This window comes from Diabrotica virgifera, chromosome 10 (genome assembly GCF_917563875.1).
Source record: "Diabrotica virgifera virgifera chromosome 10, PGI_DIABVI_V3a".
In the NCBI taxonomy this organism is placed as follows: domain Eukaryota; kingdom Metazoa; phylum Arthropoda; class Insecta; order Coleoptera; family Chrysomelidae; genus Diabrotica; species Diabrotica virgifera.
In genome coordinates this window covers 55,022,663-55,038,429 of record NC_065452.1, presented here as the reverse complement: position 1 = coordinate 55,038,429, position 15,767 = coordinate 55,022,663, and the positions used below count along the sequence as shown (strand labels likewise).

General features: G+C 32.4%; 1 long non-coding RNA gene across 1 annotated transcript; it reads right to left on the bottom strand.

The window, feature by feature from the left end:
* Positions 1–8,757: 8,757 nt before the first annotated feature.
* Positions 8,758–11,041, bottom strand: LOC126893455 (uncharacterized). Its single transcript, XR_007701184.1, has 3 exons — positions 10,944–11,041; positions 10,236–10,497; positions 8,758–9,924 (listed from the first exon to the last, which is right to left on the bottom strand). It is a non-coding gene; the product is annotated as an uncharacterized LOC126893455 (long non-coding RNA).
* Between the last annotated feature and the right edge of the window lie 4,726 nt (positions 11,042–15,767).

Genomic DNA, 15,767 nt, shown 5'->3' with positions numbered 1-15,767 from the left:
TCAACAAGTGGAACAAGATCTGAAAACTATGAATATTACCAACTGACATAGGAACAACAAGAGGTCACATTGGTGGAAAATCATAGAACAAACTAACTCTCACAAAGGGTTGTTAAGCTACTGATGATGACAAATTAATATTAAATAAAGATATTAAACAAGCAAATGGTGTGTAAATAATGTGAATCACAAAATTTGTTCTACTTCAGATAATTTTATATTTTTGACTAATAATTATCTCAACTAATAGTGGCTAAATATTTGTGAGATTTCCATCCATTTGAAATATTGAATAAATTTTAACTATTTATAATGGGAAATAAGCCACAACATTATTAAAAAATGATTTTTATTAACGTTTCGACGCCCAAATCGGGTGTCGTTGTCAAAATACAAAATACTACTAACATAAACAAAAATGTTGTTGCTTAGTAAAAAAATTTTTCTAATAATTTATTTAATTTGACTCATTTATATCGGCAATTCAGATACATATTATGATACATTTTAAAGTAGAAGACTTCAAAATGATATTGCCAATATTTATGAGTTGCGTTCCTGGGACGACTTTACTGAAAGATAGTTCATTCGATTACATGAAATCAACCCCAACTCAAGAATATCCGTCACACAAAAATCATAGCATGACATAGCATTTAAAAAGACAACCACATGCAACGGTGACATTAAAATTCTCGCGTTAGAGATCTCATAGTAAATCACGAGAGAAAACCAGGAAAAACCTCGTGATACTATCCCGACATCGCAAGTATTCAAGTATACTCTCAAAATTAATACCAAATTCTGACTTTACTATAATTTTGTTTAAATTATAAATAATATCAATAATACATTGACATATAAGTAATACTAAAATATAAAATATGTACTAACTCGACTATTGACTTACTAATTGTGGTATTTTCTTTCTATTGACTTCCTCTTTCAGTATGGGTATCCACATCCTACTGCATTCCACCGAGGAATTTGCGACACAATTGGTTTCGTTTAGCATAATTAGAGCTGCTTCTTTGATTTTTCTCTTTTTACTATCTGTTTCTTTCAGGACTATACTTGAATCTCTCCACTGAACTCTATGTTCATTATCCCATGCGTGTTGACATATTTGAGATCTATCAAATTCTCTATTTTTAATATAAGATTGATGTTCACTTATTCTAACGTTTAATGGTCTTGATGTTTCACCTATATAAAACTGTTCGCATTCACATGGTATTTTATAAATACAATTATTTGTTCTTTCTTGTTCATTGTTAGGTTTAGTTTTAGATAGAATAGATCTTAATGTGTTGGTTGTTTTGAATGTTGTTGAAATGTTAAATTTATTTCCTATTGTTTTAAGTTTCTCGGATAATCCTTTTATGTATGGTATTGATATTGTCCTCGTATTATTTCTTGTGAATATTGTAGGATCCCGTTCTATGTTGTTCTGTTAAATTCGATCCAATCTTGACAATTCCTTATTTATAAACGATAAAGGATAATCATTTTTTAATAAAACAGATGTTAAGAATTGTTTTTCTTCTAAAAATGAATTTTCGTTAGAACAAGTAATTTTGGCTCTATCATTGAGATCTATTCTATCTAAAACTAAACCTAAAAATGAACAAGAAAGGACAAATAATTGTATTTATAAAATACCTTGTGAATGCGAACAGTTTTATATAGGTGAAACATCAAGACCATTAAACGTTAGAATAAGTGAACATCAATCTTATATTAAAAATAGAGAATTTGATAGATCTCAAATATGTCAACACGCATGGGATAATGAACATAGAGTTCAGTGGAGAGATTCAAGTATAGTCCTGAAAGAAACAGATAGTAAAAGGAGAAAAATCAAAGAAGCGGCTCTAATTATGCTAAACGAAACCAATTGTATCGCAAATTCCTCGGTGGAATGCAGTAGGATGTGGATACCCATACTGAAAGAGGAAGTCAATAGAAAGAAAATACCACAATTAGTAAGTCAATAGTCGAGTTAGTACATATTTTATATTTTAGTATTACTTATATATCCATGTATTATTGATTTTATTTATAATTTAAACAAGATTATAGTAAAGTCAGAATTTGGTATTAATTTTGAGAGTATACTTGAATACTTGCGATGTCGGGATAGTATCACGAGGTTTTTCCTGGTTTTTCCTCGTGATTTACTATGAGATCTCTAACGCGAGAATTTTAATGTCACCGTTGCATGTGGTTGTCTTTTTAAAGACAGATAACATGCTATGATTTTTTTGTGACGGATATTCTTGAGTTGGGGTTAATTTCATGTAATCGAATGAACTATCTTTCAGTAAAGTCGTCCCAGGGACGCAACTCATAAATATTGGCCATATCATTTTAAAGTCTTCTACTTTAAAATGTATCATAATATGTATCTGAATTGCCGATATAAATGAGTCAAATTAAATAAATTATTAGAAGAATTTTTTTACTAAGCAACACCATTTTTGTTTATGTTAGTAGTATTTTGTATTTTGACAACGACACCCGATTTGGGCGTCGAAAACGTTAATAAAAATCATTTTTTAATAATGTTGTGGCTTGTTTCCCATTATAAATAGTTAAAATAGAATAAATGAAATATAATTAATTTATTATCAACTAAAAAATTGTAATCAATGTTTTGAATAAATGTGAAATCGTTATTATGTATTTGTTTGTTCTGCAGGTCGTTATAGATAATTATTACATTATACAATGTAAAATAAAATATGCAATAATTTAAATTATTTATTGAAACTAGAAATAAATATTATTATTTATTTATATTTCAAAAACGCAAATATTTTTAATTAACAGTCGGAACTTTTCGTGCGCTAACAATTTAATTAATTTACAATTAATTGGAAAATGAGCATACATACGAGTATTGATCGAGTACAGCATCACAAACTAATTAAAATATTAAAGGATAAAGGAGATGATAACCAAGACGTACGAATCAGAAAAATTATACTGGCGTGAAACAGCGACAGCTTGCATAAATAGAAATTCAACAGAAATATGTAAAATATAAAGAGGTGTCATACAGTGTTGTATACTGTCCCCACTGTTGTTTAATTTATATTCAGATAGAATATTTAAAGAAGCGCTGCATAATTTGGAATGGGGCGTGAAAATTAATGGAATTCTGATAAATACTCATTCTGTTAAATCTATAGATTTAAGTTAGTTGTTTTATTTGTTAGACTTTGTAACTAGGCACATGCCACCCTTAGATGTATTCAATTTTTGTATTTTGTCAACCTGACAGAACTTACTCTTATGTCATCCACGATTAAAAGCAGTCTCAAAATTTGTCATGCGGATTTTTCTTTGCAAATTATATCAAAAACAACGTTGGACTAGCAATAAAAAAATACAGTCCACTTCAAGAATAATTTAAGCAACAATTACAAACACATTCTGATAAATAGATATGCAGAGGATACAGTTATTTTAAGTGATGACATGAATTGACTAGAATGCCTTTTAAATGCCTCTGACACAGTGGGAAGAAAGTTTGGCCTAAGCATATTTAAACTGTTCAAAAACAAATTACATGGTGTTTAGCCGTTTGCCACATCAAGATTCACTGTTATATGTTGATAGTCATATAATTCAAAGAGTACCCAGTTTTAAATATCTTGGTTGCCATATTACTTAGTGTTGCCCAAAATCGGTCTTGGTCTTGCAGTCTTGGTCTTGTTCTTGCGTTTTCGCAAGACCAAGACCAAGACCAAAACCGCCTAATTTTAGCAAGACCAAGACCAAGACTTACCGTGCAAGACTTGAGCAAGAACAAGACTTAGCCTGCGAGACTCTTGCGTCTTGCAGTTAGAACTGAGGGTCGTTTTAGGCAGTATGTATATTAGTTCGGCTATATTCTTACATACTTTATGAGAAACAAAAAAAACTTGTAACAAAAATTTTGAAAATTGGACTTATTTCCACTACGAACAATACCATAAACATACATAGCGAGTCAAAATATCCATTTAAAGAACACTTGACAGATTTGACACGTACTCAGGTCATTATTACAATGTAAAAATAAAATATTTTGTACTTTCCTTCCCATCAGCCGACTTCTCTGAAATTAGTTGTCCGGGATAGGTCTGGATCCCGCGTATGAAAAAAAAGTTGATTAATAGCAAGCTGAAAATTTGTTAATAGCTTAAGGGTGTTTAGTCAGACAAACTTTGATATATGGGAACACTGGAACAAAGGAAGTTTTAATTGTGGAACAGTTTAAAAATTTGGAACGGTCAGACCACGAAAACGTCACATATATTTTATCCGACAGAACTTCCAATTGATTTGTTACCCTTTCATTAAACTCTCATGCAAAAATCAGGCTGCTATTTATCACCAAACGGGCATGATAATGAGTGGAACACGTAGAACATGTTAAATGACAGGAATTATGACAGGTGATAAATAGCAGTCTCATTTTTGCATGAGAGTTTAATGAAAGGGTAACAAATCAATTGGAAGTTCTGTCGGACAAAATACATGTGACGTTTTCGTGGTCTAACCGTTCCAAATTTTTAACCTGTTCCACAATTAAAACTTCCCCTGTTCCAGTGTTCCCATATATCAAAGTTTGTCCGAATAGACACCCTTAAGCTCTTAACAAATTTTCAGCTTGCTATTAATTAACTTTTTTTTCATACGCGGGATCCAGACCTATTATGAAAATAGTCGCTTTCTAATCATAACATAACATTCTTGCTTTGCGACGCCGGTAGTAATATCAAATATCGTATCCAAACTTTTTAAAAATATGTCACCTTGCTGATAAAAAATATACCTAATAAATTTAATCTTATCGGTATATAGAATAGTAAGACTATTATGTATTGTTTTTGCTGAATGTGCTATGACATATGTTATGAGATCACTGGGTTACACAAATTTTCCGAAACAGGGCGACTATTATTTAAAAGTATGATTACGAGACAAAAGAACAGTGTAAATAAAATACCGAAATTAACGATATACACTTCTCCAAAAAATTTACTCACCACCTTAAAAATAGGTCATTGTTAATGTCTTGAATTTCCTAAGCCTGTTGTTCGATTTAAGTGATTTTTAATATGTTGTCTTATTTTTATAAATACCGCTGTGTAATATTGTTGCTAGACAGGTCAATTATTATTGTCACTGTAGACCGGGTGTACCAATAAAAGTGTGTTTTTTCACAGAGCTAGCATCACTCAGATAACCTCATATTTTCGCTTATATTGGACATTACATTAGCTTATATTGGATAATAAAATACACTACTACTACTATTACTATCGGTTTACAGCGTTCTTCGACGCCTTCCGACTCCTAACCGCCATTCTTCTCTGTTTAACCATAGACCTGGAGGGATTTCTCTTTCCTCTAGTTCTTTTTCAATTACCTCCCTCCAGATTCTTCTCGGCCTTCCTCTTTTTCTTCTCCCTTGTGGTGTCCATGCAGAAATCTGCTTAGGGATCCTGTCATCTGTCATACTAGTTGTTTTGTTTTTATGTCATCAATTATTGTAGGTGTGACTCCCATCATTTCTCGTATTCTCTCATTTGGTATCCGATCTCTTCTTGATTTGCCTGCTGCTCTTCTCCAGAAGTCCATTTCTGTTACATACTAGTAGCATTTTCTCCGTTCTTTGTTTCAGTGGCCAAACTTCACTGCCATATGTGATTATACTTTTAAGTATGCTATTGTATATGAGCTGTTTGTTCGCTTTAGATATTGTCTGGTCCCACAAAATGCCGTTCATCATGGATATGGCTTTTCTACCCTGTATTAATATAATAAAATATATAAGTTTCTAATAAACTTTAGTTAGTTAGAACATAGGCACGGATTACTTAGATCATGAGTTCAAACTCCACCCGGTATCAGTAGTTGTCTAGATCAGTAATTCTCAATCTTTTTGAGTCATGAACCACAAAATACTTTTTATTATTTTGGTTACCAACTAACTGAAATAGGTATCTAGCTAGGTAATCTAATTAAGTATAATAATAATTGTGGTTTTGATTTTAGATGTGTTTGCGTTTTGTGTACCACCGCAAATAATGATATGTACCACCAGTGGTACATGCACCCCAAATTGAGAACCGCTGGTCTAGATATTTATTAATTTGGCTGATCTTTACTATGGCTATGAAATTCTAGCTTAAAATGTACATCTCTGTCACGTTGTTCAAAGATATGTAATAGGCTAATAGGCAACTGCGAGACTTGCAAGACTCTTGCTGCAAGACCAAGACCAAGACCAAGACCGGGAGCGCAATACCAAGAACAAGACCAGGTGTACTGGCGCAAGACCAAGACCAAGACTGTCTAAGTCTCGTCTTTGTCTTGCATTTGGGCAACACTAATATTACTGAACAACTAGATAAAAAAAAGAGATAAAATGTAGAATCGAGATAGCCCGCACAACATTTTTAAAATTGAGATAATTTTTCTGTAATGATAAATGTGACTTATGATAAATGATAAACTTGCAACTTCAACTTCGAAAGCGCATGATTAAATGTTACATTTGGTCAGTCCTCTTATACTGTGTCGCAGCATGGATATTAAAAATACCATTAATCTTTTGGAGGCTTTTGAAATGTGGCTGCACATACCTACACTAACAATACCATGGATGGTTATGCTAACAAATGTAGCAGTCCTGAGCAAATGCTGATCGCGAGCTTGTAACAAATAAGAAAGAAGACTCCTGTTGGAGTGAAAGTAAAGTGGATGATAACAGAAGTCAAGAAATGAATTTGACTAGATGTAAGCTATTGGAACAAAAATGAAGGGGGGGGGGTGAGGTGGCTTCTACGTTGAGAAGCCGAAGTAATAAAAATACTAAGAAAAAGCTGAAGTAGGAAGATACTACTTTTTGCAGTAGTACTTGTATGGGGGGAATAATGATGAGATGGTGAAGTTGAGGAAAGGGGAACTAAGAGGGATAGAAGTAGAAGTATGAAGAGACGGAGGCAAACGGAATGGAATGGCTAGCAAGAGATGCAAGAGAACGACAACTTGACACTCAAGGATGGATATGGCTCATTTGCATGCCTGTCGAAGACGGTAGCTCAAAGTAGATAATGATGATGACTAGAAAAGGTAAATATTATGATAAGAATGATGTACTGAAAATGTATAGAGATGAATAAGTGCTAAAGAAGAACCAATTAAATAAAACTAACAAATCATGGGCGCCAAGAAAATGATCTTCGATCACTCTCCCAGGTATCTTACACTGCTGTCAAATATTAAATATAATAAATATATGAGTAAATGTAAATATAAAGGAAATAAGAATAAATGGTATGCAAAATAAATAAACATTTATTAAAATTAACTACCAGATTTTTAACAATCTCTGAGTTAAATCAAATTGAATATAATGTGACTTTAAAATGACAAAGTTATACAAACAGGACATACAATATAACAACAGTCCTGTTATATGTACGTTACAAAATGATATACCTCTTACTTACATATAGGGTACAACTCACATGAGACTAATATAAATAAATAAATAAGCACAAGCCTGACAAAGAGGAAAGCAATATAATGAATTAATCAAAACTAATGAATGAAATTGATGCGAAGAAATATAGTATACAACCTACTTGAATTGACCGAATGAATGAAGATAAGTTAAATAACACAAAATATTAGGGAAACAAGCAACTAATAAAACCTAAATTTATATAATGCCATGAAATCGACCTAAATAAACAATAAAATATAAAAAGTGATACCTTTTGGGCAATTAGGCAGAGCTCAACGTACAGTACCGCAAAATTATACATGAGTTTGGGAACTTAATACCATAATATACAAATATGTTATATAAAAAGGTAAGCTAAATCTGAAAAAAAATTAATAAACAGTGCATTAAACCAAAACGTATGAGATAAAGACACAATAGTTAATAATATCACCAACTGATTCCCAAACAAATACTTTCATCGAACGACTTCAAGATAAAGTTCGATGCTGCAATCCAATAAATGAGCACACGGAGAGTGCTAACCTGTTCTATCCGTAGGTGCAGGTGGAAAGATGACAGAAAATGGGACTGGAACGCCTCATAGCTTGTTCCCAAATTGACATATTCCCTGATTGACTTGGCTGTGGCTCTCTCAGAGCTTCTCGAGATGTTTAAAGGGTATGCATTCGTATATTTCTTCCAAATGGCTAAAAACATATCCTTCGTTTTATTTCTCATATAAACCGGTGAGCAAAAAATAAAGAGAAGAAGAAATAAGTAGATGAGAAAAACCTTTTTAGAAGAAATAATACAGAAAAAGCGACCATTAAATGGAGCAAAAACTAATCTCAGGTAACCTTGAACTATTTTGGGTGTGAAGATATGAACAAATAATGACATTGAATTTGAAATTTGAATATGATTTATCTGAGAGAATATGATATTTCGCTCATTAAATGCAACAATGTCATATCTCAAAAAACTTACTTTCGAGAAAATTCAATTTTAAGTTTTGGATGCTGCTAAAAAAATTTTTAATTTATTGAAAAAAAAATGCTTAAAACCATTAGACAATGTGATTGTTTTGTCTAAGAATCAATTGAAAAAAAAAGAGTTTTTTAATTTTAAGGGTTAATAAGATCAAATTATTAAAAAATGTTCCATTTTGTGACGTTATTGTCACTTAAATGCATTTGTAAAAGAGGTACAAATTGAAATATGATGATCTTGTCATTATTTAAACACAGTTTTTGGCAAATAATTTTAATATGTCAACTTGTTAAAAACAAGAAGTTACAAAATAAGAAAACTACAAATAAAAATACAGTTCAAGAAACATTAATAAAATATTTTGGCTTAGATATTTTAATGAAAATACGCATGTTTCGCAAAGGTCTTTCTTGGGTGTAAAGAAAGAAATATTAAATTCTTTGACAAAAACTTCATGGAAAATTGCGTAACTTGCAAAAGGTCTATTTCTTTGTTTACAGATTTCAATATAGTCTCTATGAATATCTGCCAATGAGCGGCTACCATCAATAAATATTCGGGATGTATTGGCGCGAGTAATAACTTTCAATTCTTGGGATTGATGTTATGTGCTGTCTAATATCTTCCCGAATTTCTGGATTTAGCGATTTCTGGTTTCCGTGTCTTCCACATTTGTCCGAATCAAGGAGGACCTCTAAAACTTTATTCCGTTTTTCTTGCACAGTTCTTATTATGCGATCAGGTATGTCCAAAGTATTTGCAAAAAATACTTTGCAAACTCGAATCTACTTACCTTCTTTTACAAAATAGTATGCGTTGTTTTTGTCTCTGGGTTTTCTTGTACCTCCGACACGAATATACCGATATTGGGGTACAACTGGTACCAACAGTTTGTTAATATACTCTCTCTGTTTTTGAAATTCACCGAGTGACCAATAGCTTAAAAAAATCTGTATTCCCTCCTTTTCGGTAAATTTAGATGGACACTTGAGTTTACAATCTTTGCACGGATACCTTACTTGTCTTTTTTGTCTCATCTTTTTGTTTTTTGAATGAGTTTGGTAGGCTTCACCACAACTTCTCATTTTTTTTTGTAAGATTTCTCTTCCAGTTTTTAGTATTCCGTTGACGTTTCTTGCCTTTCTTTGGGGGTGTAACAAGAATAGGAATGTCTTGGTTTGCTGATAAGGTTTGATTAGGCTCATTATTACCGTCGTCGTGGTTTTCTTTATCACACTCTTCTGATTCTTCATCACTCTTTGGTACATAGTTATGATCGTTAATTATGTCTTCACAATCTTCAGAGGACGAAGAAGAGCTACTACTACTGGAAGACCTACTAGAACACCTACTACAACAGCTGCTTGAAGATGATGAAGAACTTGTTGACTTAGAAACTCCAGGAACAGCTATATTCTTATCACCTGTAAAAAATAATTATCTTCAAACACTATTAACTTCCAAAATCATACCATTTTTAAATTTTTTTGCATTTTTTAATTTTATATGGGAGTGACTAGGTGTCAAATAAAATACACCATTAAATCTTATACTGTTTTTTTCCATATTATAACATAAAATACGTAGGCAAACTATATTTTTTTTTATTTTAATGTTTCAGAACTAATTTTTTTATAAAAATATTTTTCCTTGTAGCACCAATATTTCTAAACCGCAACGCCGCGCCCCCTCACATTTTTCCAAAAGCTGGAACAGCCACTGAAAAAATACTTACCTAGTGTACTTGAAGATTCTTGATTTTTTACAAAAAAAACTCATTGTCCATCTCTGAAACGTTTGTTTCATATTCTTGTTTGTTTTGTTGTTCATCATTGTCGAGCATATTCTTTGGGGTACCATTTTCACATTCAAAAACAGAAACTGTGTAGTCAGACATATACTGTTCGGTCGATGCATCCTCATTGGTAGATTGCTGCTGCTTTAAAAGCTGCTGAATCTTTTTTAAGCGAAATTTAGGACATTATTACGTTGAAAGCCTAAAATAGTATATTTTTTAAATTAGATCAAATAAAACGTATTAGACAAATAAACATAATATGCAATTATTTTTGGTTTTAAATTTAAAAATTAGTAAAATTTAATGTAATCAATTGGTTGCAATCCCAAATGGAGAAAAAAGTTGTGTTTAAAGATTGACCTAACCTTAAATAAATATTATTCCTTTTAAATTTTTAAATAATATTTTGTAACAATAAAGTCATATTGTTTACAAAAACTCAGACACCTCCAGCAAAAAAAATATTAAATTCTTTGTAATAAAGTCTTAAGAAAAAATAATACACCAAACAAATATTTTTTTCAGAACAATAGCGTCATATTTTTAATTATTAAAACCTAAACGTTTATCATTTTTTGGCGAAAAAAGTACTAATTCTAAATAATGCGTTATTGAAATAAAATATTATCAAATAAAAGATCTTACCTTTAGTGAAATATCCTCATAAAACACAATAACACGTTTTTAAACAAAAGCGTAAGCACGTGCCACTTCAACTGACAAACCACAACTGAAATAAAACACTCTTGCGGTAAAAATTTAGACCTCGTCGCGGAAATACTACAATCGTTTGGCGCCATCTCTCAGTTAATTGTTAAGTTACAGATATATCGATCTAACAAAGTAAACTTTATACAATTTACTTTCTGTTAAACCACATAACTCAAAAATTCGATTTTTTGAGATATGACGTTGTTGCATTTAATGAGCGATTTGTAAAAATATATTGAATTTATAAAAATATTGGATGTTCAATAAATTTAAAACCTACAGAGAAATGATAAGTATTTCCAATATTAATTGAGAATTGCATATGTTTGGTTATGTCTAACCAAAAAATCTATTAATGTATAATTTTCCTTGAATGAATATTCAATCAACATGTAATAATCTACATAAAATCCAAATAATGAGTTGACTAAGAAGTTTAACAATGAACCTAATATATCAAATAAATGTTCCATAACAAAAAACATCCCAAGGTTAACTAAAAAAATTATTTAAAAAATAAAAATTTTACCGGCTGATTCTTATTCAGATTCCATTTGTGTTTTACACTTCTCTCCTTTTTCCAAAACAACAATTGGTAATAACTACTTTTCACTTTAAAATTAAACTGGAGATATTAAATATAAGTAATTTAGTTGAAATTATCAACCCGCCATTCGTCGAGACAGCCAACAGCCAAGTGCCGAACATTCCTCTCTCGTTCAAAGAGGAGAACGTCAAACTCTCATGGAACACGAATTAAACGTCAAGGAACGATTCAACAAGTATGTTCCGTAGACGCCGAAGTGTGAGGTCACGTAAGTAGTCCTTTACGAGAAAACTAGAGAATTTAATTATTAGGTTAAGAGAAAATAATTATGAAAATAATTAAAGAGTTCACAACTGATTTCGTAACGTCAAACCGTTACAAGCTGCTTGGCCTATTTTGGACAAGTAGTAAGGGGAGACTGATGTAATATACTTCAACTTATTACGCTGGGTAAAATCGATGGACGCAGAAGAATTGGTAGAAAACAGGCCTCTTGGTTGAAGAATATCAGAGAGTGGACAGGAATAAAGAAAGCAGAGCAACTTTTTAAACAGCTCGAGACAGAGACAGTTTTGCCATGTTAATCGCCAACGTCAAGGGGACTTGATAGGGCACGTTAAGAAGAAGAAGCATACATAATGTAGGCACAGACACGAGATACCGACGTGGTTTTTAAATGACATATTGAGGGGTCGAACAAAAAAAGTAATTTGAGAGGGCAATGAATTTTATCTTTCAATAAGACCTTTAAATGTCAGTATGTATGTCATCCATTTAATTAAATTTAATCACGTTACAATATGGGTTTTACGTTGGCATAATGACTGTTTGTACAGCTGCGGCGACTGAATAGTTTACACCCTTATCAAGTAGCCGAGTTTTAGATTTTTTCCTCGTTTAAACGTACCTTTTACGTCAATGATGTTAATTACCAGTGGCGGAGCCAGAATAGGTTGAGTAAAATCAAAAATCAAAACAAGTAAATCTATTCTACAAAATGTAATAAGTTGGAAATTATAGAAAGACGTTTTTTGAATAAAATGGAGTTAAAATAATTGACTTCGGGAATTGCCCTTGTTTTTTTTGTGCGTCATTCAAATGCATTCTAGCCATTTTGGACTAGGAATAATATTTATTTTATTTTTCAATACTCGCGAAATTTTTGACAAGTAGTTTGACATTTAGCGTATCCGAACGACAATGCGATTTTACAGTATTACAATATCAAAATGACGGTTTAAACCATTCGGTGACCGCAGCTGTATATGTACATATACACTAATCACAAAAAGTATTGCATAATTTTTGAAACAGAGAAAATGTTGAAAAATCATTTTTAATTTTTATCAGAATGTTATAATACTCGTCTATCGTCTTCTTTAGGTGCCTACAAACCCATAACATTTCAAGTTGAAAGTTTAACCGTGTTTTTGTCGAAAAAGAAAAGAACAGTAAACAAAGCGCTGTTAAAGGAGAATATTTATTTTGGACATTTGTGTTCGAGGATATAATCTGTGCACTATGCCTGCTTGAGTTTTCAATGAGGAGGTGCGTTCTTACAAAAAATGAGTAATATAACGTCAGTACAAGCAGTCCAAATTGTAGGTTTAATTGGAGATGGACGATCGCAGCAATATCTTGCTGATGTTATCGAAATACACCAATACAGCGTTTTAAGAAATTTAAGAAGATATAGAGAAAGTTGAGGATACACAAGAAGGCCAGTTCCTCGACGTCCCAGGTGCACGAACCCCGCAGTTGTTTACATCTGCAGACTGCGTTGCGCACACATCATGTTACAGCTAGAAAACTTCGAAATGATATTTCTACGGCCCGTAGTGATCGAATAAGTGCCAATTCAGTTAAAAACAGAGACATAATGCCAGCTACTGCTCCAGTGTTAACGAGGGCACACCGTATAGCACGTTTAAGTTTTGCACCAGAACATGTTGATTGGGATATTAACGATAACGACCGGGCTAATATTCTTTTTTTGGCGAGTCAAGAATTGTACTTTGTGGATCCGACAGTCCAAAGTGTTAGTTGGATCCACAAAGTGCAAATCTTGACTTATCAGTGAAAAGAATATTAGTCCAGTCGTTAATATCCCAATTGACATATTCTGGTGCAAAACTTGAACGTGCTATACGGTGTGCACTGGTTAAGAGTGAATCAGCTTAAAATTCTTCTATAGCACTACATTTCGAAAGCCTCCAGGCGATTTACATCTATTTTATTCACAGTCCATGACTCGAAACCATAAAGTAAGACCAAGAAAACGTAGCAGTGAAGTAGGCGGATCCTCAATGCCAATTTTAGGTCTCTGTTACATAATACATAGCTTGGACATCCTTCTAAAATCGGGCCTGGCCTGCTTTATCCTAGATCTAATTGGTATATGAAATGTAAAAAGCATGTACAAACCAGGATGATTAAAAATGTCGAAGCAGAAAAATTGAGTCTGAAAGTTTATATTAAACAGTGTAGGTATAATGGACTGCATCTCCATTTTGTTTCATATTATTTTCAGATAACATTTTTCTTTTTTTATATGTTTATAATTCCTTCTAGACCTTATTTATCAGCTTCCTTCACCGTCAATCATACGTCAAATAAAGGTAAAACTATCGGGAACGTAATTAACTGTACAGTAGAGGCTCTTGAATATTAAATACAGGTTCTAATACACACTTAAATTTTTCCTCTGGGACGTTTTCTTCGATAGATCTTAGCTTTAGTGATCCCAAATCTGCACCTTTACTAACTTGGAAAGTCTCTGATGACCTTTATGATAGCAATCATTATTCTATTCTCCTATCATCTAATATTCCCAATACTGAACAAACTCTGCCCAGAAGCTACTGGCGACTTAAAAATGATGACTGGACAATTTATACATCCCAACCAGATATCGCCTTTCCTTCTCTCATACTATCAGATAATATTGATAATAACATATCATTAATTACAGACATCATACTTTCAGCTGCCAATTTGCACATTGGCAAAAGTACTATGTCACATAAACAAAAAAGAGTTCCTTGGTGGAATACCTCATGCCAAAGCTCTGTAGACCAACATAAGGTGGCACTAAAAAATTATCGAAAAAATAACAACCTCGAAAATCTCACAACATTAAAAAAAAGCTAGAGCCAAGTCACGGTTCATTATAAAACAAAGTAAAAAATCTTCCTGGAGAAACTATGTATTTTCTATTAACGAAAATACCAATCCTACTGATCTCTGGAAAAAAATACGCCTAATTCAAGGCATCAATACAAACACTAAAATCTCTAGTCTTACCTCAAATAATATTACTATCAGTGATAATCAAGAAATTGGCGAAACCCTAGCAAAACACTTTGATACAAAATTTAAAAGCAAAATAAATTCTTCTTTACCTGAGCCATTAGTCAACACTCAACACCCTTCCTCCATGCTCTTCTGAAACAGCTAAGGATATTACTTATCTGAATTCGCCGTTCTTTTACGCAGAACTTACCTCGGTCATTAAAATTTTAAAAACACTTCTGCTGGCCCCGACGATATTCCTTATATCTTTATAAAAAAAACTATCCAACTTAGGTCTCCTTAAACTTCTTTAAATGTTTAATTTAATCTGGTCATCCAACAAATTTCCCAACCAGTGGCGAATCTCAATTATAATACCCATTAAAAAACCTAACATAGCTCGCTCGTCATCCAGTGCTTATAGACCAATATCACTGACTTGCACCATGTGCAAAATCTTAGAAAAAATGATTAATAAAAGACTTATATGGTTCTTAAACAATTATAACATAATTACCAAAGGACAGTCAAGATTCCGACGAAATCGCTCAACTCAAGATAATCTAATACTTCTCCAAAGTCATATTTCTGATGCTTTCAACAAAAGTCAGGAAGTCGTCGCTGCTATATTTGATGTCGAAGGCGCCTTTGATACTATTAGCAGGCAATCTATACTGAACAAACTAACCCTTTATAATATCAAGGGTAACATATTCAATTTTATACAAAATTTCTTATCATTTCGATCGTTTAGAGTGTCTGTCAATGGTATCTTTTCAACAGTTCACACTCAAACCGATGGGGTACCACAAGGATCAGTATTAAGCCCAACTCTTTTTAATCTAGCAATAAGTGATTTATGCTCTGATATAATTTCCCCCATTAGGCATGTCTTGTGTGCAGACGATCTAATAATTTAC